Here is a 20,867-nt window from a genome sequence, read left to right as displayed (position 1 = left end):
ATATATGAAATGCAACTTACACAAAGCATATGGTCAAATTCGTATGTGAAAGGAGCTTCCAATGATATAATTTTCACATTATACATCTCATGTACTACTATTAATCTTGTCAATAGTCAAAGGCGGTTTTGAAAAACGCATTAGAGCATGGTTAATAATATAGCCAGCCGATGGCTATAAGGAACTGCCATGTCCTCTATAGCCATCATCTATATGCAGTCATACAGTAGTGTGGGCTATAAGGTTGGCTATTTCCCGCAAAAAAAGGTTGGCCATTGTATTAGTACTTCTTTCCATCTCCTCTCTATCTCTTTCTTCATATTTATTGTATTTAACTAGGAATGCATATATAGCTAGGCTCTTGCATGAGAGCTCACTCCCTTTACTTTTTCATATCTCTCTCCTCCACATAGGCCCTATATAAATGGAAGGAGGGAGTACTAGTATGTGCACTGCATACTCTACTACAGATGTTGTCAGTACTCCACTAGTACTATTGGATAGGGAGCTTAAAAAAGTTACTATTGGACTGGCTATACGTGGCGAAATCCTAGTAGGAAGAGCATGCGCGAGAACAAGCACATTCACGTGGTTGAAAACAAATTGGAAACCATGTCTGTTTGAATACAAATCTAGGAGTACGTACGAATCTAACAATATTGATTGGGCGTAGTTGAATGTTGATACTTTTTTCTGTAAGTTTGATCAAAGTAGAGATACTTTCACTACACATAAAACTTATATGTAAACTAGAAAGGATCGGAGGGAGTATATTGTACGTTCAAGAGCGAAACAAACATTGAATACCCTTTATATATGATTTGTGGATGCTATGATCACCGGTTAAAATTTTTGAATCTGTCTTAGGTATCACACATGCACCCACTCGTTCTCTCTCGATTTCACCTCTGGGTCCGGAGATCGATTGAAAGAGGACTAGGGTGGGTAAAATACGTTCGTTTCGCTTATGAACGTACAATATACTCCCTCTGGTCCCCACAGACCCCCCCGCCGGTCATTTCTATCATAGAAACAGATCAAACCTTTATCTCCTTGCATGACACGCAATTGATCTCTCAACATCAATCGATCTCATCAAGATGTGTCGGGGTATGAACCGAATAGGATGTCAAAACTAAGACGGGAAGCGACACGTAGTGGAGGCAAAGTGAAACTTTAAATGAATCGTTTGTTTCACTACTGGAATCAGCTAATTTGCCATCTGCCAGCTCTTTGCCGTCTGCTAGCTGACGGCAAAGAAGCTCTTTGCCATCAGCTACACATAAACAGACGACAAAGAAAAGGCTGACGGCAAAGAAGCTCTTTGCCATCTGCCAGCTCTTTGCCGTCTGCCAGCGAACGGCAAAGAATCTGGCGGACGGCAAAGAGTGTGGTGGCCCCCACCCCCCGCTTGTTTGAAAAAATCCTAACGACCCACCTCTTTGCCGTCCGCTAGCGGACGGCAAAGAGGCAGAAAGGCGGACGGCAAAGGCTGGCGGACGGCAAAGAGGGCACTTGCCTAACGGCAGGTACCCCCCGCCCGTTACTCACTTCGTCCTCGCCTCGCCCTTCTCCTCCCACCCCGCCGCCGCCGCCGCTGCCCGCCGCGCGCCGCCGCCCCGTCGCCCCCGCCGCCCCGTCGCCCCGCCGCCGCACCGCCCCGTCGCCCCCCCGCCCCGCGCCCCACCGCCGCCCCGCGCCCCCCGTCCCGGCCCCCCGCCGCCCCGCGCCCCCCGCCGCCTCCTCCACTGCCCCGCCCCGGCCCCCCGCCCCCCATCCCCCCGCCGCCCCGGCCCCCCGCCGGCCGGGCCCCCGCCGCCCCGCCTCCTCCACCGCCCCGCCCCGGCCCCCCGCCGCCCCGCCTCCTCCACCGCCCCGCCCCGGCCCTCCGTCGCCGGCCCCGCCCCGGCCCTCCTTCGCCGGCCCGGCCCTCCTTCGCCGGCCCGGCCCTCCTTCGCCGGCCCGGCCCCGGCCCTCCCCCACAGTGAGCCCCTCCTCCCTTTTTTTTCTTCTGTTTTTTTGTTTTTTTCTTCTGTTTTTTTGTTTTTTTTTCTGTTTAAGTTTAGGTTTAATTAGTTTAAATTGTTTAGTTTTAATTAGTTTAGGTTTTTAGTTTAGGTTAGTTTAGGTTTAGGTTAAGTAGAAGGGGGAAGAAGAAGAAGAAGAAGAAGAAGAGGAGGAGGAGGAGGAGGAGGAGGAGGAGAAGGAGGAGAAGAAGAAGAAGAAGAAGAAGAAGAAGAAGAAGAGGAGGAGGAGGAGACACCCCGAAGCCCCGACCCCGAAACAGCACCCCGACCCCGACACGGCACCCCGACACCGACACGGCACCCCGACACCTACACGACACCCCGACCCCCGACACGACACCCCCGACACCCCGACCCCGAGAACCCGACCCCGACCCCGACCCCGACACCCCGACCCCGAGCCTGACCCGACACCGCGACCCCGACACCGACACGGCACCCCGACCCCGACCCGGCACCCCGACCCCCGACACCGACACGACACCCCGACCCCCGACACGACACCCCCGACACCCCGACCCCGAGACCCCGACCCCGACGCCGACCCCGACACCCCGACCCCGAGCCTGACCCGACACCCCGACCCCGACACCGACACGGCACCCCGACCCTGACCCGGCACCCCGACCCGACACCCCGACCCCGAGACCCCGACCCCGACACGGCACCCCGAGACCGACACGACACCCCGACCCCGACACGGCACCCCGAGACCGACACGACACCCCGACCCCCGACACCCCGACACCCCGACCCCGAGACCCCGACCCCGACCCCGACCCCAACCTCGACCCCGACCCCGACACCCCGACCCCGAGCCTGACCCGACACCCCGACCCCGACACCGACACGGCACCCCGACCCCGACCCGGCACCCCGACCCGACACCCCGACCCCGAGACCCCGACCCCGAAAAGGTGTTCTTTGGCCTTCCAGAAGCCGACGGGGTCATATATTTGTGAATTATTAGTTAGGTCATATATCTTTCGATTTTGTTATGAAAAACATCATATATAATTGTGTTGATCGGCTAGTTTTAAATGTGCAGTTGTTTCATCGCTGCGAGGTTTGGTGTTCGACGACCTCGCCGTGCGTTTGACGAGCTCTGCCCCTTCGTTCGTGGGTGAGCACAAATGACATGTCCTCCTCCCCCATTAATTATTTGATCTATTCCGATGAAACTTGATAGCTAGATATATATGTGTCTTGAATCATCAGTATGCGTAACCAATATGTGTCTCCCGTTCGAAAGCGTCATAGTTATAAATATAAATGCATTTGCATATTTATAACCTTGATTCTTTCGAATTGTCCAACGCTATCCATGGACAGCCCGAGTATGTTTAGATTGGGTTCGTTTTCCCATATGCTTTGCTCCGGATCCGACGCATAAATTTTGTCAGTGCCTCCCCTGTTGTTCTCCGGGTACACATCCTCTCTGTTTATTGCAGAGACGTGTATCAGGAGAACAGCGGGGAGGTGCTGCCGAAATTTTGCGTAGGATCCGGGGCATAGCATGGGAAAATGAACCCAATCTAAACATACTCGGGTGGGATTAGGACCTATCATTACCTATTAGAGTGTAGGTTGCATGGACGTAATAAAATTGACAAAGTAGATCAACTGATGAATACATACATGGTGAATTATATATATATATATATTTGTTGTGTGTCTAGTAGCTCTGAAAGTCAAGATGAGTGATCGTGCGTGGATGTACACCGGTCACACTGGTCAGAACAAATGGAGCACTGAATGGTTCACAAAAACCAAGGGGTTTGTGCGAGCCGCATTTGCAAATGGCCAGAGGAAAACCTGGTGCCCCTGTTTACGGTGCGGCAATTGGGAAAAGAGGATAGAGGCTGAAATGGGCAAACACCTGCAGAAGATTGGTTTTACGCCCGATTATACGGTGTGGACATTTCATGGTGAGTCTGCCCAACGTGACCGAGCTGAGGTGGATCGTCGTCGCACCGACGAGCATGGTACCGGTATGGAAAACATGGTGCAAGACTTTGATGATGCTCGGGATTCGGACGAGGAGATGGAGGAATCTGCAAAGGCCTTCAATGAAATGTTGGAGTCTTCAAAACGTCCGCTCCATGAGCACACTGAGCTTTGTCAGTTGGATGCCATCTCACAAGTAATGGCTCTGAAGGCTCAGTTCAACTTGGGCAGAGAATGCTACGATGCAATGATGACAATATTTGGACGCTTTCTACCCAAAGGCCATGTAATGCCTGCAAACCTGTACCAGTCGGACAAAATCCTCCGTGCACTGAAGATGCCCTATGATAAGATACATGCCTGTGAGAAAGGATGTGTCTTGTTTAGGCTTGACTATGCGGACTTGAACTGTTGTCCCATTTGCAAGTCTTCCAGGTATGTTGTGGTAGACAAAGGTATGGGTGAGAAGACACAGACCAAAATCCCCGTTAGTGTTCTTCGGTATATGCCAATCGTACCAAGACTTCAACGTCTTTTCATGGTCGAAGAGACGGCCAGACAGATGAAATGGCACAAAACGGGCAAAAGAACCGAACTAGATGCAGATGGGAATCTGATGATTGTACACACATCGGATGGTGTTGCGTGGAAAAAGTTTGATGAATTACATGGTGACAAAGCGGCAGATCCGAGGCATCCTCGAGTCGGCATCAGCACGGATGGGTTCAGTGTGTTTGGTATGACGGCAGCCCAATACAGTTGTTGGCCCGTATTTGTCTTTCCACTCAATCTCCCCCCCGGACAGATTATGCAAAGAAAGAACATTTTCCTGACGTTGATAATTCCAGGGCCCAACTATCCGGGGAAAAATATGAATGTGTACATGCAACCGCTGAAGGACGAATTGCAAGAAGCCTGGGATAATGGGTTCAAGACATACGATGCCTATAGCAAACGGAACTTCATAATGCGTGTCTGGTACATGTACTCGACGCATGACTTGCCGGCATATGCGCTATTCGTTGGCTGGTGTGTGCATGGAAGGTTCCCGTGCCCCACATGCAAGGGAGCTCTTGAGTTTCGTTGGCTTCAGGCCGGTCGCAAGTTTTCTTGCATCGACATGCATAGAGAGTTCCTGAATCCTCGCCATAAGTTCAGGAAAGACAAGAAGAACTTCATCAGAGGTAGAGTTGTCAAAAACTCTGCACCACATGCATTGAAAGGCCAACAGACCCTGGATCAGTTAAACGCTCTCGAGCCAGATCCCGAGCGTCCAGGGTACTTCAAGGGGTATAATTCTAAGCACGCCTGGACTCACAAAACATGCTTATGGGATCTGCCTTACTTCAAAGACCTCCTTTGCCCACACAACATCGACGTGATGCACACTGAGAAGAATATCGCCGAGGCACTTTTTGGTACATTGTTCGGCATAGATGGGAAGTCAAAGGATAATACTAAGGCTAGAGTCGATCTGGAGGCGCTATGTGATAGGCCGTTACAAAACATGAAAGAACCGAAAGGAAAGCAGAACTGGACGAAGCCAAAGGCATGGTTCAATCTTGGAAGGCCGGCTACGAGGGAAATTATCTTGTGGGTGAAAATGCAGTTGATGTTCCCCGATGGGTATGCAGCAAATCTACAGAGGGGAGCCAGTCTTGATAAATTGAAGATATTTGGTCTCAAGAGTCATGATTGGCACATATGGATTGAGCGGGTAATGCCGGTGATGTTGCGTGGCTTCATCCCTGAGGATGAATGGCTAGTACTGGCAGAACTCAGCTATTTCTTCCGTGTTCTTTGTGCGAAAGAACTATCGCCTAGCGTGCTAGAAGAAATGGAAGAGTTGGCGCCGGAGTTGATCTGCAAGTTAGAGAAGATCTTTCCACCGGGCTTCTTTAATCCAATGCAACATTTGATTTTGCATCTCCCGACCGAGGCAAGATTGGGGGGGCCCGTGCAAAATCGTTGGTGCTACCCAACTGAGAGGATGCAGAAGACGCTTCGACAAAAATGTAAAAATAAACGTAGAATTGAAGCATCGATGGCTGAGGCATTCATCACTGAGGAGGAGGCAAATTTCGTGACAGCACACTACGAAGCCAAAAATCGTCATTTGCATAATCCGAAGCCTCGGTACAATGCTGACGACCTTAAAAAGGGTGGATCCAACCTCAGCCTATTCAAAGGGAATCTCGCACCAGCCAGTGTTTCAAATCCAGTATCTTTGGATAATGAACAATGGCGGACCATTTCGTTGTATATCTTCAACAACCTGATAGAAGTGCGGCCGTACATCGAGTAAGTTCTCGGTACATAGTTTCGCAACTTCTATTTCCTTTGAACTGCTCTTATTCCTGGATATTTCATACAGTCGATACGTCGCCTTATTCTCATATGGAGCGGTGATCCAAAAGGATTCTGTCGAAGAGTATGAGCTTCTCGCAAAGCAAGGTGGCGGCTATCCCGGTTTCATCTCTTGGTTCAAACAAACGGTAATTTCTATTAGACTTGTAGGCTAATTTGTAGGCGGCTATCCCGGTTTCATTCGCTAATTTGTGCGTAATGCAACAATCCTTTCATATTAAACTGGTAGGCTAATTCAGAGTCTATGGACGCCGAATTGAGACAAGTCGCTAATGGTTTTGACTATAAGGTCCGTTCATTTGAAAAATACGACATCAACGGGTATCGCTTTCGTACCTATGGCAAAGAGCTATCTATGGCCGACCGAAAGTCTACAAATTGTTGTGTATCTGCTATCGGCGAAGGAGGTACCGAGTATTATGGGAGAGTTGAAGCAATTTATGAACTTCTATTCTATGGTGAAAACCCACCGAATGTCGTAGTCTTCAAATGTTATTGGTTTCAGCCGAAGGAGACTAGAAGAACTCATGAACATATAGGGCTAGTTGAAATCAACCAAAGCACCCATTTAGATGTTCCTGATGTCTATATTACGGCTCAACAGGCGACCCAAGTATTCTATCTACCATGGGCCTGCCAAACTAATCCAAATCTGAAAGGTTGGGATGTCGTTTATGAAGTGCCGCCACGTGCTAGACTATCTCCCCCAAAGGAAGAGGATTATGAACCTCACATTAACCCAGACACATATGAAGGAGAATTCTTCCAAGAGACACGTCTTTCCAAAAAGCGTTTCAAGAACCGCTATACTTCACCCCAAAACATTGAAGTAGACAGTGACAGTGAATCCGACGTCACCCCAGAGGAGGAACAAGAAGAGCCGGAACAAGAAGAGGTTACTGCTGCGGATGACCTGTCATTGCTTGACCGATTATGTCAAGGTGGCCTTGCACATGTTGATGCCACTGAACCCTATGAGCCCGTCATTGATTATAGTGATGATGATGATTATGCATTTATTGATGATACTGATCGAGATTATTAGTAGTGTCAGGTATTAAATTTTTTAATGTTGTACTTGATGATGATACACTTAAGTGATACACATATTATTATTCATGTCGGTCTTTTTTTTATGTTGTACTAATTTCGTTTACTGTTTGTCATGGCAGGTGTTGAAAGATGGTGGGCGCTGGTCGGGAGCGCGCCAAGGCCCCTTCTTCCTCGGCGCGTGGTCTGAGGTCTTCGATTCCAGACGTACCTCTTCGCCGAGCGTTGCTGGACAGTATGTCCACACCGTCGGGCCCTTCTTCGTCCACCGCGGTGCCCAGCAGGGGACGAGGTAGGAAGAGAGGAGGTGGGGCACATGGTCGCGGGAGAGGAGGTAGGGTGACTGCTAGGGCGCCTTCCTCGCCGCCACCCACAGCTGTTTCACCCGAGCACGTGACTGCTAGGGTGGACTCGTCCGAGGAGGAGGCTACACGGACTCCGGTCCACGAGCCTCCGGTCCACGGGTCTTGGGCCCACGAGCCTCGGGTCGACTGGCCTTCGGCCCACGAGACCCCGGAGGAGCACACGTCCGGATGGGGTACCTGGCCGGATCAACCCGAGGAGCCGAGTGGCCATGCTGATGATGGCGGGGAGCCGACTGATCTTGAGGAGGAGGGTGGCACCGTCTACCAGCGTGGTGCTACACGGCTCCCGTCCGTGTCGGCGACCCGCGAGCAGAGGTGGTTGATCTTCCCTGATGGGGAGAGGTACGTAAGTGCATTTAATATTTTTGTACCTTCTGCATTCACGTTTCTTCAAATAACTAATGCGTTGGCCTTGTCATGCTGCAGGGGTTGGGACCACCATCATAGTGTCCGCCGGCCCAACTCCGTCCTTGGAGTTCTTTGCCGGCAAAACTTCCCGGGGTTTGTCACGTTGCCTGGTGAGGGTCGGCTTCCAGAGCTTGGGTTGAGCTGGGAGCACTACGTGGCTGCCCCGGCCCCGCCGGATGTCATTATCGACGGTGTCGTGTGCGACACGAGGGCAGACATGGTGATCAGGACGTTCTGGGTAATTTCTCCTTTACACATTTCAAAATCTTCAACTAGCTAGTTATTAATTGTACTAATCAATATTGTCTCATTTGATTGCAGACATTCTACAGGTGTGAGGAGGGATACGAGGAGGACTGCGCAAATGTTATCCAGAACGTCTGCAAGCGCCTACTCCAGAACTTACGGCACGAGGCTCGGGTGCAGGCTGTTCGAGACTACTACGCCTTGCGTGGTATCAAGAAGACCAAGCCGGCGTGCCGCGATAAGTTCCTGAGTAAGGAGCAGTACATGAAGGTAATTCTTAAGGCCTTCTACTTAAGTTCCTTCATTTAGTAATTCTTAGCCGTAGCGCTCAAGTTTCTATTTGCTAACTTAGGCGCCTCCGAGATGGTGTGCGGATCGGATGGATTGTTGGGAGGTGTTGGTCGATGAGTGGTGCTCACAAGAATGGCTAGCCCTCCACAACCAGGCCAAGGACAAACGTGCCCAAATGGAAGGTGTGCCACACCATCAAGGCAGCTCCAACTTATATCAGTTCGGGCGCAACTGGGTATGTGGTTTGCTTCATGATTCATGCAATTCATTCATCATGCTAGCTTGAGCCCTTTAATTAATAATTTTCATTGTTTCTCTCTTTCAGGCACGCCACAATAAGGCGGATAAGGTGCCAGAGGTGTACGACCTGTATGCCATGGCCCACACAGGCTCTTACAAGAAAGTCAAGGCTTTCTCTCAGTCTGACCTCGATGATGCAAACAACTTCACCAACATCTCCTCCCACAACAAGCTCGTGAGATATAGAGATGAGGGGAAGGTGAGGAAAGGGGAGGACTTTAACCCGAGCCAGGGTCCCATTGATCCAGAGCTGGTGATGATATCTGGTGGCAGGAGGTCCCATGGCTCCATAGCCATTGGAGATGGACTTATCCGTTGTCCTAGCACTCTCCCGGAGATCAAGGCGCGCCAGTCGAGCTCCGCTCCTGAGATAAGGCCTCGTGAACGGCCAGTGCAACTCGCCATCAAGGTTAGTGATACGTACTCAGTTATCTTTCTCCATTACATTGTGTGCGCTTCCATCAATGATTACAAATGGTCATGTGAGTGGTGTTGCAGGCTGCTATACAGACTGAGAGAGATAGAATGGAGAAACTTCTGGCGGAGGCGGCGGAGAGGCAGCGGGAGATGGAGGAGAGGACGAGAAAGATGATGGAGGAGGAGAGGGCACGGAATGACATGCAGGCAAGGGCCATGTACGAGCTCCTTGTGGTAAGTTTCTTCTGCAGATTACTTGCTAGTCTTAACATTTGAGTCTCATTACTAACTAGTATGACTCTGTTCTGAAAACCAAATGTGCAGTCTGTGTGCGAGAAGTCCGGTCAGCCCGCTCCGCCGATGCCAGTGATTGCTCCTGGGAGCACGGTGAGTTTAGTTTGAATGGACATTAGTTGGTAGTCTCAACATTTGAGTGTCGTAATGCTAACGAGACATTGGAAATGATCTTTGTTGCAGCTTAACTCCAGAAACGCATCGCACGATCCTTCTCCAGGTAGCGGCACTAGCCACCCCGCTCCTACACCTCCCTGATCACGATAAGTTTCTCTAGTGTTTTGCTTAACAAATGCATAAAGACCTAGACTTAGCTTTATTTCCTCCAATATGCTTACCATAATGACCTAGAGTTAGCTTATTTTCCTCTAAAATGACCCATTTTACCTAGGTTAGCTTATAAATGATGCAGTTCATCCAAGTTAGCTCAAAAATGACCCATTTTACCTAGATTAGCTCCTAAATGATCCATTTTACCTACGTTAGCTTTAAAATGGCCCATTTCACCTACGTTAACTCCAAAATGACCCATCTTACCTAGGTTATCTCATAAACGATCCATTTCAACTAATTTAGCTCATAAACGATCCATTTGACCTAAGTGAGCTAAAAAACGATCCATTTCACCTAAATTAGCTCTTAAATGATCCATTTCACCTAACTTAGCTAAAAAACGATCCATTTCAACTAAATTAGCTAAAAAATGATCCATTTCAACAAAGTTAGCTAAAAAACGATCCATTTCAACTAAGTTAGCTCAAAAACGACCCATTTGACCTAAGTGAGCTAAAAAACGATCCATTTCACCTTAGTTACCTCAAAAACGATCCATTTCAACTAAGTTAGCTCAAAAACGATCCATTTCAACTAGGTTAGCTCCAAAATGACCCATTTCACCTTACTTAGCTCAAAAACAATGCCCTTCACCTTAGTTAGCTCATAAACGACCCATTTCAACTAAGTTAGCTCATAAATGATCCATTGCAACTAAGTTAGCTCATAAACAACCCATTTCAACTTAGTTAGCTCATATATGATCCATTTCACCTAAGTTAGCTCATAAATGACATATACTTCTTGTTCTAGTCTTCTTCTTGTTCTAGTCTTCTTCTTGTTCTAGTCACCTATTTCTAACTTTCTTATTTACCATTTTGCAGATTTCATTCACTTGATGGAAGCTAGCTTGCTATGATGGAGTGCTTGCTTTTCCTTTGATGAAACTTTGCATTGTATCTAGCTTGCTATCTTCATGACACTTTGCATTGTAATATATATATGGATGGAACAATGTGTATGGATGGAACTTCCTTATGTATGAACAATGTGTATGGATGAAACTGATGTGATATGTGATATGAAACTTATGTGCTAGATATGTGTTGGATATGTGCTGGATATGAAACTTATATATGTGATATGTTCTGCAAATTGTGGGATTTAATAAAAAATAGAAAAAACAGACAATATGCAGGCTCTTTGCCGTCTGCCACCGACGGCAAAGAGCCTTTGCCGTCTGCCGCGGACGGCAAAGAAGCCACGTGGCAGCCAACTGTGCTTCCTGGGAGCTGACCCATTTGGTCAGTTTGCCTACAGTGGCAGACGGCAAAGACTTTGCCGTCCGTGGCAGACGGCAAAGAACCTGCACTTTGCCATCAGTGGCAGACGGCAAAGAACCTGCCATCTAGTGACGTGTAGATGACATCATAAGGCGGACGGCAAAGACGAAAGGCTCTTTGCCGTCTGCGGCGGACGGCAAAGGTCTGCCGTTAGCCACTTAACGGACTGACAGCGCAATTATTGCCGTCCGCCCTCTTTGCCGTCCGCCGCAGACGGCAAAGAGCCTTTGCCGTCCGCCGCCAGGAAGCAGACGGCAAAGCAGCTGTTTACCGTAGCCTTCTTTGCCGGAGCCTTTTGCCGTCCGCGGCTGACGGCAAAGGTCTTTGCCGTCCGCCTTTCGAGCCTTTGCCGTCCGCCATGGCAGACGGCAGAGTAGCTGTTTCCTGTAGTGTTTTTATGCATGTCAGACAAATTACAATATTGGAAATACAAGCATGGTATAGGCCCACATGCGAATGATACTCGGTGGAATGTTCAAATGAGGCATGCGGGAGCGACACGCTCATCGTCGCTTTACACAGTCAGTTTCAGTGTGCCGAGGGTGGCGTTAGCGCTGTGGCACGACCAGCAGATCAACACCCGGCTCGTCGAGGATGCACGGGGCGCCGAAGTGCGCGCGCGCCGCGACACGTCCATGGAGTGGTGTAGCGCGGCCAACAGCATCCCCAGGACCTGAGACCATGTCGGGTCGTCTTGCTCTTTCAATGGCATGTGGGGTCGCATGTGAGCAAAGGGCATCTCCAACGTTGCCACGACTGCAACTGACTACCCTGGCACACCAAAAACCCTCGTCCCTCGCGCCGTCGCGCGGTGCGTTCCCAGCTGGCGCCAGCTGCCCACATTCATGCCGTCTGTCCGTACGCCGTTGTTAAGAGGCTCGGTGCGCGAGGAACCAACTCCGATGACTTAATGACGCACCCGGACGCTTGGCATCATCGGAATGCGCTACTTAAAGCGGCAACGCCCAGCTAACCTCCACACCATAGCGCATCGTCCTGCTACCTGGCACCACATCCGCCATGACCGCGAGCGCGAACGCTCTTCGGGAGAGCTTGTCTTCGGGGATGAAGCTCGAGGTCGCCGCCCTCGCTCAAGTCGCCGCTCGCGACGCAATAGCGGCATAGCCGGACGCGGACGCGACCGCACAAGCGGTGGCCACGCTGGCGGCTGACGACGGGAGCACCGTCAGCCACGCGTCCTACTTGCCGCCGTCCAACGTCCGGCACCATCGATGTCGGGGACTCCTCCGAGGATGAGTAGGGCATGGGAGGCGGCAGGGCACATGGTGTACCAACTGGCTGGTCCGTCTCCCGTGTTCTACTCTTCCTCGCCGAAGACCACACCTTCACTTCACGGGTCTTGAACCCCGCCCCCGTACATGGAGATCGCAGATGGAGGACGTCGGTCGCCGCCGTAGAATAGGTTTAGGGTCGGGTTTCTTTTATTTTTCTGTCCTATAAAAGCTCGAAATGTAATGAGAATCTGCCGTGTTTGCATCAATCTCGGCCGGTGTATATGAACTTTCACAATAATATTGTATATTGTAGGAGTAGTAGCAAGATGCCCGTGCGTTGCATGGAACATCAAGATCTTGTGGAAGAAAAGGATGAACGAGGGAAGGCCTTATCTGGAAATGTGGAGAGGAGTGCGGGTAAATTGTCATAGTTTCCTTCCTATCCGTTAGATATAGATCAGACGACCTATGTTGCAGGATGGCAGGCACACCATCATCACCAACTCTGCTTTTCATTGAACCGAGACAAAGCTAACATGCGAAGTAAATAAACACATAGTCTACATACACAATTTATCTTAGGCACTCCAATAGTACGTCCACTACACATTCACGCATTTCACATCTTTCTACATCTACGGGAACCTACAAAAGGGTTAACGTAAATTGCCTCTCTCTCTCTCTCTCTCCTCCCTGATTTTTATGGCGGTGGGCCCCTCCCTCCCCCCAATCTACAATCAACAGCTCACACATTTCACATTAGGTTAATTACGTAACTGGGATTACGTAGGTGTAGCATTACTCGTCCTAAAAACCCAACTAAGCCAACCTCCCAGCATATCGCGCGGGAAAAGACCCGGTCACGCCATTTTAGTCAGGATTACCGGATTACTAGTAGTAGTATCGATGGATCGCGCGAAGCACCAAGTTTTTTTCTTTAGGGGGCGAAGCACCTAGTTTAAAAGGAAAAAAGGCGATACACTCACAGCACCCCTGTCGCGGTCGCATTGCACCCCACACACGTTCGGTCCTGCACACGGCTCACACAAACGGAACACGCTTCAGCTTGCCTCTTCACTAACACGTGGGACTGCACTTGGAGAAACCGACCATGCGCCAAACTCCCCCCGCCCACCGCGCGAAATCCCCCCCCCCCAAAAAAAATTCCCCCAAATCCCAAATTCAACCGCCCTTCGGCCAACTAGCCAATAATATTCCCCAAACCCCCTCCCCCCGTCCCCTCCACTCCATTCGCTCCGCGAAAGCCGCCCTCCCCGCCGTGCCGATACGTCGACGCCGCGGTTCATCGACGAGACGCACGACAATCCTCTCCCTCCCACAGTACGCTCTCGTAGACTGTCGTCCTCTAGTCATGCCGCCACCGCTGGCGACGATCTTGTGGAGGCGCACGACGGTCAACGCCGCCACCACTGGCGACGTTCGTGTGGAGACGCACGGCGGACAACTTCTCCCATGGTATGCGCATTCTAGACTGAGGCCCCGTGCATGTCGGTGTAGCGCTGAATGTTACACTACAAAAAAATTACACTTCCGTGATGATACGTGTTTGTCACAGTAGGTCACGTTTTTTGTCATGCATGTACATCCATGACAATTTTATGACAGAATCAAGATAGTCATACCTGTGCTGTCGTAGAAGTGTTCCATGAAATTACCAAAATTATCATCACGGAAGTGTCCACTTCCATGACGATAAATCGCGTGTCACAAAAGTGCTTTCGTCAAGGGTGACCGACACATGGCATCCACCGTAACGGAACGCCGTTAAGCTATCGGGTCCGGTTTTGGATCCGATAACCCGCTAACAGCCCCGACCAATGGGGATTTTCCACTTGTAAAATCATCATTGGCTGGAGGAAACATGTGTCGGCTCACCGTTGGGACAGATGTCATCCACTCATTGGACCGAAGGCGCCTATGATACGTCGACACGTGGCACGGCCGAACAGAGGCCCATTCCTGTGAAAAGGCCGGCCCGTTTGACTTGGTCAAAAGGTGGCGGGTCGGCCCACGGAAAGCCCGTTAATGGCCTGTTCGCATATAGCCCATTTACAGCCCGCTAACCCAGGGCCCGTTACGACCTATCCGAATTAGGCCCAGTAGCGTCATCTGGGCCGTCCAATATGATTCCAGCCCATTGTAAGTTCGGCCCATGTATGGCCCATGACGTCTTTCGGCCCATATGAGGCCCTTTGTAACTCTTGGCCCATTAACGGCTCGTGGTGAAACTGGCCCGTAATGAACAGTATATCACTTTATACCCGTTAACGACCCATTAATCCATTGGGCCGTTTGCAGCCCATGTTATCTTTCGGCCTTCTCAGGGCCCATTTATTCTTGGGCTCATTTCCAGCATTCGGTTACTTACGGCCTGTTACTGCCATTTTCTGCTTGTGGGCCAAATTCAGCCCGTGGTTACAGTCGGCCCATTAATACGTTGGGCCGTTTACATAGCGTCATCAAATACGGCCTATTAACGATGGCCCGTTATGGTCGGCCCATGAACGGACGACTCCAACTCTAGCCCGTTTACGGCCATAATGCGGTCTGTTTTTGGCCCATGTTTGGCCAATCGATCATACGGCCCATCTAAGGCCCATTGGTCATACGACCCGTAGAAGGCCCATTGTCCTATGGCCCATAGAAGGCCCATTGTTTCTATGGACCGTAGAAGGCCCATTGTTTCTACGGCCCGTAGGAAGCCCAGTGTCACTACAGTAAATATGTAGCCCATGGCCTGTTAAAGGCGGGAAACTACTATAGGTTTAGACCTGCTAATGGCCCAAGATGATTATAGGCCCATGTTTTGGCTCATATGAGTAACGGGCCGGCCTGAAGACCGACAACACTGAGATCCACTGAACATTCCGGCCTAAATTACAGCATACCGACCAAAGAATAAACCTAGACTATACAATAAAGAAATTACGGCATATTACATCCACTGGGAATCAAAGTTCGCCACCGGTGATAATAAAGCGCAACACGACCGCGGATTACATACACTGGGCATCAAAGGTCGCCACTAGTGCATATAAACGCGCCGACAAAAGAATATACAAAACTGAGAGCACTTTAGAAGGCACTAGACCTGGCAAGCTCGGGCCCTGCAAGCAGCCGAACAAGTTGATGAGACCTCAGTTGTGTCAACGATAGATGCTTCATCCCTAGCTGTATGGCACCATAGTGCGCAAGGCAGTCCCCTGACTTCTTCATTACATCTTTGACTTCAAGTCGGAGCTGAGCTGAAGCAAGCCTTTCCGCTTTAAGTTGAGACTGAAGAAGTCGAACTGATTGAGGCAGCGACTGCACAGAGGTTGTCTCACACCTGCCGGTGAGTAGCTTCAACTCACTGTCTTCATCAAGACAGGACCTTGGGGGTCATCTCGCTCTCCTCAAGATGGTTTGGCTCACTATCTTTCCTAAAGTTCTGCCTGTCATAAGAGATACGACTCTGAAAGAGAAACAAGGAGACACGTAACAGGTTTCACAATTATATAAGCAAATAAATGGATCTGTTCTGCATAAGGAACATGTTTTTACAACTACAATTTAAAACTGGTAGTTGTTGCAAACATCCAATCAGATGTAAACAGCAGTGGAGGAAATGATGGCTATCCAAATCTATACTAGAACAAAGTTCGAAGGCTTGAGAAGGATGAACTTACATTACATGTTAACACGGTCTGGACAAATTCCTTCTCCATGTTGATGGAAAGATAATTCAATAAATTCCCCAAAGAAAATTCTTTATAAGCATTGCCATTATTCTACATTTTGCAAAGAGTAAATATAGATCAAATAATATTGGAAGAATAGAGGATAATGAAGCTCAGGTGCAGACTGATGATACATAATCAAATAGCAATTAATTACAGAGTACTGACAAGAGGAATGGAGACATCAACGTGTGCAGTGGCATTGGCTTTATTCAACATTTTGGTAAGAGTAAATGTAGATATGATAATTTGGAGAAAGTGGAGGGCAGGGCAGATAAGATGCAGAGTAATGCTAGACAATCAACTATCTCGCGATGCATGTACAGTAATACCACCACCGTCCGTTATTAGTTGTCGCTCAAATGGATGTTTCTAGCACTATTAAGTTCTAAATACATCCAATTGATCAACAATTAATTCGATACAGAGGGAGTACATGACAACAGGTACTTACATGAGCAATCCAAAACTTCATAACCATTGTGTTAATTCTACATTTATCTGAGAGTAAATATAGATCTTATAATTTCAAGCAAAGGGAGGATAAAGAAGCGAACATTTACAGTGATGCTACATAATCAAACAATAATGAGTGTAAGTATGATGACAAAGGGCAAGAGGTACTGACAAGAGCAATGCAGAGCCCAGTATTGTCGTGAGATCCTATGATCCTTTGAGCAAGGAGATTCATCTGAAATTAGTTTTCATACAAGAGGGAAGGTAAGGCACATGCAGAAATTTAGGAGTTAAAATTTTGAATTGATATCATAGATAGTACCTGACGCTGGGCTGTCAGCAGTTCTAATAGGGGTTTGGCCACTAGAGTAGGGGTAAAGTCTGTTACAGTTGGGCCTGTGTTTTCTGTGGCTGCTGATCTATCATTTAACAGGTATCACTACCTTTTCCAAATACCTATTTTGTACTCCTTGAGGATCTGCACTCACCCTCTTCCTTTTGGACATCTATTACAAAAGAACAACATTTGACTGGAAAAACATAGTATGACGACACATGGAATAGGTACAGAAAATGGATAGGTATGGCATATACTCATATATGATGCTTAAACTAAGAAGATGGTGTAACAAAGTAGAAGTAATGCAAGAGGTCAGATGCAAAATATGTGCGACCAATAAAACCTTGCCAAGTTAGAGCATGCACCTTGATGGGTGAATAAGATAGGCCATCCTCCACCATGCCAAGTTTGTTAGCCAGTGGATTGTTCCGCAATATTCCTCTCGTGCGCCCATTCTCATATTCATTTTGATAATGTTCAATACCTGACATGCATGAAAACATAAATACAAGTGAGATTATCTTTGTAATGCAGAAGTGATTCTAATCCAATACTTCCTCCCTGTAAACCCCTTTGTGCTATCTCTGCAATTCTTCTAAGAGGTGCCATGCATGCTGTAATTTGGTGTGTGCATTAATATAATGTGGCCTACTACTCAAAATATGAGAGCTCCAGAAGTGATGATACTTCGCAGATGACAGCTTCAACATATAGTAAAGAAGAACAAGTCGACCTGACCTGACAGATTCAAAATATACTAAGGGAGAATAACTCGACCTGACCAGTCGACCGCAAGAGAAGAGGATCATCTTAAAGAAGAGCAGAAGAGCAAGCAGATTTAAGATATTACAAGTATTTCTATACAATGTCGGTTGGCCACCCATGATGAACCAGAGCGCACAGAGAAATACCATTCCTTCCGGTCTCTCCATATGTGGCTCACATGCATTTCGAAACTAAAGTGGGAACATTTAGCTGACCAATTAAACATCTCTCAGTTTTACTAATATCAGCATAATATCATATTTGAATTTGTACAACTAAGCTTGTTTAGCTCGATGGGTGGAGCAGTGCTATTACGACACGAACCACGTAGGCTGATCGTGGTCATCATAAAATGGGGAAACCGTAAGCATGATGAGTATAGTGTTGACCGTGGCAGTGGGATGGCAGATCTGAAGCTGCAAACCGCGCAAAGGGCAGTTAGCAACCGATATTTGCTTTGAAATAACAACTAAGATTTGGTATGGACAAGAAAGTACAGTCAACTAGTGACAAAGAAATGCAATTCTGCTGTCTCTCTATATGTCGCGACATGCATTTGGAAACTCAAGTGGGACCTTTAGCTAACCAATTAAATGTGTCTGTTAACTGATATCAGTATCATATCACAATCATATTTGAACAACTAAGCTTTGGAATTTTGAGTGTTGTGTTGTTTAGCTTGAAGGCTGGAGTAATGCTAGTATGACATAAAGCACCTACACAGATCATAGTAGAGTAGATAAAAGGGGAAAACTCTAAGCATCAAGAGTAAAATAAGGAAAGTGGAACTAGCTGGACCAGTGGGTGGCGCACATGCTTTTCAAAACGAATATAGGAACATTAGGTGACCAATTAAACGTTCTCTGTTTTAGTAATATGAGCATCATATTAGATTCGTATTTCAACACGTAAGCTTTGGAATTATGAGTGGCATGTTGTTTCGCTTGATGGGTTGAGGTCTTGAGGAGCAGTGCTAGCACAACACAAAGCAGTGAAGCACCTACGATGATGGTAGTGAATATAAAGGGGGGAAACCATAAGCTTTACGAGTATAGTGACCGTGACATGGCGGATCTGAAGGTGCAAATCGGACAAAGCTACTTCGCACCAATGTTTGCATTCAACTAGCCACTACGATTTGGTACGGACAAGAAAAGTACAATAAACAATTTAAGATCTATTTTTCGGGTGAGATCAATAACTTAAACACATATGGAAGAGTACCACCTCTCTTGCGACACCGTGTAGGCCCCTGCTGATACGTTGAGGGTGCTGCGGGTGCGATGGCTGTCGGCGGCGGGGAAGAAGACTTTAGATGGCAGACGGCCGGGTCGGGGGATAAATCCTGTTGCCGTGGACGAGGCGGTCGTAGGAGCGGCAACGGCAAAGTGGACGACGGCGCCGATGAAGCGAGACGACGCGATGAAAGGATCCTGGTCCGGCACCATGGATGAGAGATGTCCATCTCTTACAGTGGACGACGGGGTAGGAGTAGCGGCTCCGGCAAGGTGGAGGATGGGGTGGCGGACGGAGGAGGCTAGCCGCAGTGGGGAGGTTGTCGTGGAGCCGACGGTGTATGAATGGGGAAATGGAGGGGGATGGGGGATCTCAAACTTTGGGACGCGCTTGTCTGAAATGTGGAAAAGTTACGAACTTATCCCCCGTTTAAAATTTTGGACATCACGTCGGTTGGGGATAGGACGGTAATCTCGCATCTCCCAAATATTTGCCGGTAACGATTTCGGGCGAGGAGAGGGTGTTTTGCCGCCCACGGTGTATGAACGGGGCTGACAGGTAGGGCGGTTGTGTCACGTCTGAGGGAAGTTACACATCTGCCCCTATTTAAAATATTAGCCTACATCGATTTCGGACAAGGAGAGTTTGTTTTGCCGCCCACCGTGGATGAATGGGGAAATGGAGGGAGAGACACATGTCTTTCAGACGAGCTTGAATCAAATGTGTTTTGCCGCCCATGTTTGGCGCCCACTATGTCTGAATGGGCTCAGAGGCCATCGTGTCACGTCTGATTGAAGTTACTAGTCTACCCCTATCGACAGCAGTGTAAATCCGGTCGATAAGGATGTCAAGTGTCAGGGGTAGACAGTAATTTCCATCTCGCAAACACTTGCTTCGGGCAGCCCACAAATGATAGTGGGTGTTTAGCCGCTTCGTTCAAAACTTGGGAGAATTAGCATTCACGTTTTCCCTGGGCCCTGGCAACTAATCCAAATCCAATTTTTATTCGATTACGAATATCCACAGATAATTCTACGTTTTGTTATTTATTTCTTCAAAACCACAACAAAGATTTATTCCACCTTTATATACGATTATGATTTAGAAATGCCGTGATCTTCGAATTCAGTAGGTTGGATACACTTTGAGTCAAACAGTTATTTCATCCAATACAATATGCTCACATGAAAAATAGTTCACCTTATGTCAATCATACAAGTACTCAGGATTACCTCGCCTAAAAAATTCGGATCATTACAACACATGGACAACATAGGGGTCTTACAACATAATCCATTCAGAGACATGACACAACATGCAAGTACAATAATCTAATGACAATTTCAACTGCTATCTAAAGAAGAACTGGGATTACCCTGGGCTTCAGATAGCAGAAGCAGCAGGACCTCCTCCGTCTTCAAATGCAACATTCTTACTTCCTCCAATTCTTGGGTTGCTTGCATAATGCGTGCAGCTAATTGCATAATTTCCAGCTTCAAGATCGAGATTACCTCATTCATGGCAGCCACACCATCTCTTTCTGCCTCTAGTAGAGCCTCAAGAACTATAATATCTGTGCTCAGACTGCTCTCCGGCGGTGTTGCCTCTGAACTGCTACCATCTGGTAACATGGATGGCGCACTGCTTCCACAAATAGATTCTGGGGTTGTACATTGTGTCCTAGTGTGAACGACATCCTGAAAGGTTTCCGCTGGACATAAGTAAGAGATAGTTATCGCATGATCCAGGCAGTAAGCTTACATGGTA

This window comes from Aegilops tauschii, chromosome 2, assembly GCF_002575655.3.
Source record: "Aegilops tauschii subsp. strangulata cultivar AL8/78 chromosome 2, Aet v6.0, whole genome shotgun sequence".
In the NCBI taxonomy this organism is placed as follows: domain Eukaryota; kingdom Viridiplantae; phylum Streptophyta; class Magnoliopsida; order Poales; family Poaceae; genus Aegilops; species Aegilops tauschii.
The sequence above is the reverse complement of the archived record's forward strand: the minus strand, read 5'-3'. Positions refer to the sequence as shown.